The sequence below is a fragment of the Pelobates fuscus genome, chromosome 7 (genome assembly GCF_036172605.1).
Source record: "Pelobates fuscus isolate aPelFus1 chromosome 7, aPelFus1.pri, whole genome shotgun sequence".
Lineage (NCBI taxonomy): Eukaryota > Metazoa > Chordata > Amphibia > Anura > Pelobatidae > Pelobates > Pelobates fuscus.
The window spans coordinates 14940509-14945508 of NC_086323.1; the positions used below are offsets into that span (position 1 = coordinate 14940509).

The following is a 5000-nucleotide window of genomic DNA, read 5'->3' on the forward strand; positions in this document are numbered from 1 at the left end:
TATTTAGTGGGGTCATTAATATTTATGGCAGATTCTCCAAGTTACAGCTTAATGTAGGGTTGCTCACCATACGTGTAAAAGGCAGGTTCCGCACCTTGCCTGCTGTCAGATGGATGGATTTTATACTCTGGTTTATCTTCAGATCGAATAAATCTTTCGCCTTTTACTAAAGATTTCCGTGGAGAGGAATGACCATGAGTTTCACTCAATTTTTTCTGGCCCAGTTTACACTGGCTGTGCTAAACATGTACAAAAGTAGAAGAAACTTCTTAAACAGAGATCCAAGAGGTTCTAAGCACCAAGCTGTTGCGAAAAAAAGAAAAAGTTTTGGCTCCCTATTTATGATGTCAGCATCTTTGACTGCGGGCAAAGCATGCCTCAGGCTCTGGCATTCTTGACAGCTGCAGGGCTCTGCCGAGAGACCAAGCATGCATTTAGGGGCGTGTCAGCAGTGGGCATGCCTCATTTGAATACCCATGTTGCACTGCAAGCAGCTGTGCTCCTCTTCCCTTTGCTGTTAACATGATACAAGCTATAAAAAAAAAAAAAATGATATTTTTTTCTTTTTTTACATATTTAGTGGGGTCATTAATATTTATGGCAGATTCTCCAAGTTAAAGCTTAATGTAGGGTTGCTCACCATACGTGTGAAAGGCAGGTTCCACACCTTGCCTGCTGTCAGATGGATGGAATTTATACAATGGTTTCTCTTCAGATCGAATAAATCTTTCGCCTTTTACTAAAGATTTCCGTGGAGAGGAACGACCACGAGTTTCACTCAATTTTTTCAGGCCCAGTTTACACTGGCTGTGCTAAACTTGTACAAAAGTAGAAGAAACGTCTTAAACAGAGATCCAAGAGGTTCTAAGCACCAAGCTGTTGCGAAAAAAAGAAAAAGTTTTGGTTCCCTATTTATGATGTCAGCATCTTTGACTGCGGGCAAAGCATGCCTCAGGCTCTGGCATTCTTGACAGCTGCGGGGCTCTGCCGAGAGACCAAGCATGCATTTAGGGGCGTGTCAGCAGTGGGCATGCCTCATTTGAATACCCATGTTGCACTGCAAGCAGCTGTGCTCCTCTTCCCTTTGCTGTTAACATGATACAAGCTAAAAAAAAAAAATATATATATATTTTTCTTTTTTTACATATTTAGTGGGGTCATTAATATTTATGGCAGATTCTCCAAGTTAAAGCTTAATGTAGGGTTGCTCACCATACGTGTGAAAGGCAGGTTCCACACCTTGCCTGCTGTCAGATGGATGGATTTTATACTCTGGTTTCTCTTCAGATCGAATAAATCTTTCGCCTTTTACTAAAGATTTCCGTGGAGAGGAACGACCATGAGTTTCACTCAATTTTTTCAGGCCCAGTTTACACTGGCTGTGCTAAACTTGTACAAAAGTAGAAGAAACTTCTTAAACAGAGATCCAAGAGGTTCTAAGCACCAAGCTGTTGCGAAAAAAAGAAAAAGTTTTGGATCCCTATTTATGATGTCAGCATCTTTGACTGCGGGCAAAGCATGCCTCAGGCTCTGGCATTCTTGACAGCTGCAGGGCTCTGCCGAGAGACCAAGCATGCATTTAGGGGCGTGTCAGCAGTGGGCATGCCTCATTTGAATACCCATGTTGCACTGCAAGCAGCTGTGCTCCTCTTCCCTTTGCTGTTAATATGATACAAGCTTAAAAAAAAAAACAGATATTTTTTCTTTTTTTACATATTTAGTGGGGTCATTAATATTTATGGCAGATTCTCCAAGTTACAGCTTAATGTAGGGTTGCTCACCATACGTGTAAAAGGCAGGTTCCGCACCTTGCCTGCTGTCAGATGGATGGATTTTATACTCTGGTTTCTCTTCAGATCGAATAAATCTTTCGCCTTTTACTAAAGATTTCCGTGGAGAGGAACGACCATGAGTTTCACTCAATTTTTTCAGGCCCAGTTTACACTGGCTGTGCTAAACTTGTACAAAAGTAGAAGAAACTTCTTAAACAGAGATCCAAGAGGTTCTAAGCACCAAGCTGTTGCGAAAAAAAGAAAAAGTTTTGGCTCCCTATTTATGATGTCAGCATCTTTGACTGCGGGCAAAGCATGCCTCAGGCTCTGGCATTCTTGACAGCTGCAGGGCTCTGCCGAGAGACCAAGCATGCATTTAGGGGCGTGTCAGCAGTGGGCATGCCTCATTTGAATACCCATGTTGCACTGCAAGCAGCTGTGCTCCTCTTCCCTTTGCTGTTAATATGATACAAGCTTAAAAAAAAAAAACAGATATTTTTTCTTTTTTTACATATTTAGTGGGGTCATTAATATTTATGGCAGATTCTCCAAGTTACAGCTTAATGTAGGGTTGCTCACCATACGTGTAAAAGGCAGGTTCCGCACCTTGCCTGCTGTCAGATGGATGGATTTTATACTCTGGTTTCTCTTCAGATCGAATAAATCTTTCGCCTTTTACTAAAGATTTCCGTGGAGAGGAACGACCATGAGTTTCACTCAATTTTTTCTGGCCCAGTTTACACTGGCTGTGCTAAACTTGTACAAAAGTAGAAGAAACTTCTTAAACAGAGATCCAAGAGGTTCTAAGCACCAAGCTGTTGCGAAAAAAAGAAAAAGTTTTGGCTCCCTATTTATGATGTCAGCATCTTTGACTGCGGGCAAAGCATGCCTCAGGCTCTGGCATTCTTGACAGCTGCAGGGCTCTGCCGAGAGACCAAGCATGCATTTAGGGGCGTGTCAGCAGTGGGCATGCCTCATTTGAATACCCATGTTGCACTGCAAGCAGCTGTGCTCCTCTTCCCTTTGCTGTTAACATGATACAAGCTATAAAAAAAAAAATGATATTTTTTTCTTTTTTTTACATATTTAGTGGGGTCATTAATATTTATGGCAGATTCTCCAAGTTAAAGCTTAATGTAGGGTTGCTCACCATACGTGTGAAAGGCAGGTTCCACACCTTGCCTGCTGTCAGATGGATGGAATTTATACTCTGGTTTCTCTTCAGATCGAATAAATCTTTCGCTTTTTACTAAAGATTTCCGTGGAGAGTAACGACCACGAGTTTCACTCAATTTTTTCAGGCCCAGTTTACACTGGCTGTGCTCAACTTGTACAAAAGTAGAAGAAACTTCTTAAACAGATATCCAAGAGGTTCTAAGCACCAAGCTGTTGCGAAAAAAAGAAAAAGTTTTGGCTCCCTATTTATGATGTCAGCATCTTTGACTGCGGGCAAAGCATGCCTCAGGCTCTGGCATTCTTGACAGCTGCAGGGCTCTGCCGAGAGACCAAGCATGCATTTAGGGGCGTGTCCGCAGTGGGCATGCCTCATTTGAATACCCATGTTGCACTGCAAGCAGCTGTGCTCCTCTTCCCTTTGCTGTTAATATGATACAAGCTTAAAAAAAAAAACAGATATTTTTTCTTTTTTTACATATTTAGTGGGGTCATTAATATTTATGGCAGATTCTCCAAGTTAAAGCTTAATGTAGGGTTGCTCACCATACGTGTGAAAGGCAGGTTCCACACCTTGCCTGCTGTCAGATGGATGAAATTTATACTCTGGTTTCTCTTCAGATCGAATAAATCTTTCGCCTTTTACTAAAGATTTCCGTGGAGAGCAACGACCACGAGTTTCACTCAATTTTTTCAGGCCCAGTTTACACTGGCTGTGCTAAACTTGTACAAAAGTAGAAGAAACGTCTTAAACAGAGATCCAAGAGGTTCTAAGCACCAAGCTGTTGCGAAAAAAAGAAAAAGTTTTGGTTCCCTATTTATGATGTCAGCATCTTTGACTGCGGGCAAAGCATGCCTCAGGCTCTGGCATTCTTGACAGCTGCGGGGCTCTGCCGAGAGACCAAGCATGCATTTAGGGGCGTGTCAGCAGTGGGCATGCCTCATTTGAATACCCATGTTGCACTGCAAGCAGCTGTGCTCCTCTTCCCTTTGCTGTTAACATGATACAAGCTATAAAAAAAAAAATGATATTTTTTTCTTTTTTTACATATTTAGTGGGGTCATTAATATTTATGGCAGATTCTCCAAGTTAAAGCTTAATGTAGGGTTGCTCACCATACGTGTGAAAGGCAGGTTCCACACCTTGCCTGCTGTCAGATGGATGGAATTTATACTCTGGTTTCTCTTCAGATCGAATAAATCTTTCGCTTTTTACTAAAGATTTCCGTGGAGAGAAACGACCACGAGTTTCACGCAATTTTTTCAGGCCCAGTTTACACTGGCTGTGCTAAACTTGTACAAAATTAGAAGAAACTTCTTAAACAGAGATCCAAGAGGTTCTAAGCACCAAGCTGTTGCGAAAAAAAGAAAAAGTTTTGGCTCCCTATTTATGATGTCAGCATCTTTGACTGCGGGCAAAGCATGCCTCAGGCTCTGGCATTCTTGACAACTGCAGGGCTCTGCCGAGGACCAAGCATGCATTTAGGGGTGTGTCAGCAGTGGGCATGCCTCATTTGAATACCCATGTTGCACTGCAAGCAGCTGTGCTCCTCTTCCCTTTGCTGTTAATATGATACAAAAGTAAAAAAACACCAGATATTTTGTCTTTTTTTACATATTTAGTGGGGTCATTAATATTTATGGCAGATTCTCCAAGTTACAGTTTAATGTAGGGTTGCTCACCATACATGTAAAAGGCAGGTTCCGCACCTTGCCTGCTGTCAGATGGATGGACTTTATACTCTGGTTTCTCTTCAGATCGAATAAATCTTTCGCCTTTTACTAAAGATTTCCGTGGAGAGGAACGACCATGAGTTTATCTCAATTTTTTCAGGCCCAGTTTACACTGGCTGTGCTAAACTTGTACAAAAGTAGAAGAAACTTCTTAAACAGAGATCCAAGAGGTTCTAAGCACCAAGCTGTTGCGAAAAAAAGAAAAAGTTTTGGTTCCCTATTTATGATGTCAGCATCTTTGACTGCGGGCAAAGCATGCCTCAGGCTCTGGCATTCTTGACAGCTGCGGGGCTCTGCCGAGAGACCAAGCATGCATTTAGG

At 42.0% G+C, this 5000-nt stretch overlaps 9 non-coding genes across 9 annotated transcripts; all 9 read left to right on the forward strand.

Moving 5' to 3' along the window:
- Positions 1 to 122: 122 nt before the first annotated feature.
- Positions 123 to 237, forward strand: LOC134569886 (U5 spliceosomal RNA). Its single transcript, XR_010084549.1, has one exon. It is a non-coding gene; the product is annotated as a U5 spliceosomal RNA (small nuclear RNA).
- A 458-nt stretch (positions 238 to 695) lies between these two features.
- LOC134569926 (U5 spliceosomal RNA) lies at positions 696 to 809 on the forward strand. Its single transcript, XR_010084588.1, has one exon. It is a non-coding gene; the product is annotated as a U5 spliceosomal RNA (small nuclear RNA).
- A 458-nt stretch (positions 810 to 1267) lies between these two features.
- LOC134569690 (U5 spliceosomal RNA) lies at positions 1268 to 1381 on the forward strand. The gene has a single exon (XR_010084359.1). It is a non-coding gene; the product is annotated as a U5 spliceosomal RNA (small nuclear RNA).
- A 455-nt stretch (positions 1382 to 1836) lies between these two features.
- LOC134569701 (U5 spliceosomal RNA) lies at positions 1837 to 1950 on the forward strand. The gene has a single exon (XR_010084370.1). It is a non-coding gene; the product is annotated as a U5 spliceosomal RNA (small nuclear RNA).
- Positions 1951 to 2406: 456 nt separating this feature from the next.
- On the forward strand, positions 2407 to 2521 carry LOC134570171 (U5 spliceosomal RNA). Its single transcript, XR_010084816.1, has one exon. It is a non-coding gene; the product is annotated as a U5 spliceosomal RNA (small nuclear RNA).
- A 456-nt stretch (positions 2522 to 2977) lies between these two features.
- Positions 2978 to 3091, forward strand: LOC134569806 (U5 spliceosomal RNA). The gene has a single exon (XR_010084472.1). It is a non-coding gene; the product is annotated as a U5 spliceosomal RNA (small nuclear RNA).
- Positions 3092 to 3546: 455 nt separating this feature from the next.
- Positions 3547 to 3660, forward strand: LOC134569668 (U5 spliceosomal RNA). The gene has a single exon (XR_010084338.1). It is a non-coding gene; the product is annotated as a U5 spliceosomal RNA (small nuclear RNA).
- A 456-nt stretch (positions 3661 to 4116) lies between these two features.
- Positions 4117 to 4230, forward strand: LOC134569788 (U5 spliceosomal RNA). Its single transcript, XR_010084454.1, has one exon. It is a non-coding gene; the product is annotated as a U5 spliceosomal RNA (small nuclear RNA).
- Positions 4231 to 4683: 453 nt separating this feature from the next.
- Positions 4684 to 4797, forward strand: LOC134570502 (U5 spliceosomal RNA). Its single transcript, XR_010085127.1, has one exon. It is a non-coding gene; the product is annotated as a U5 spliceosomal RNA (small nuclear RNA).
- Positions 4798 to 5000: the final 203 nt, after the last annotated feature.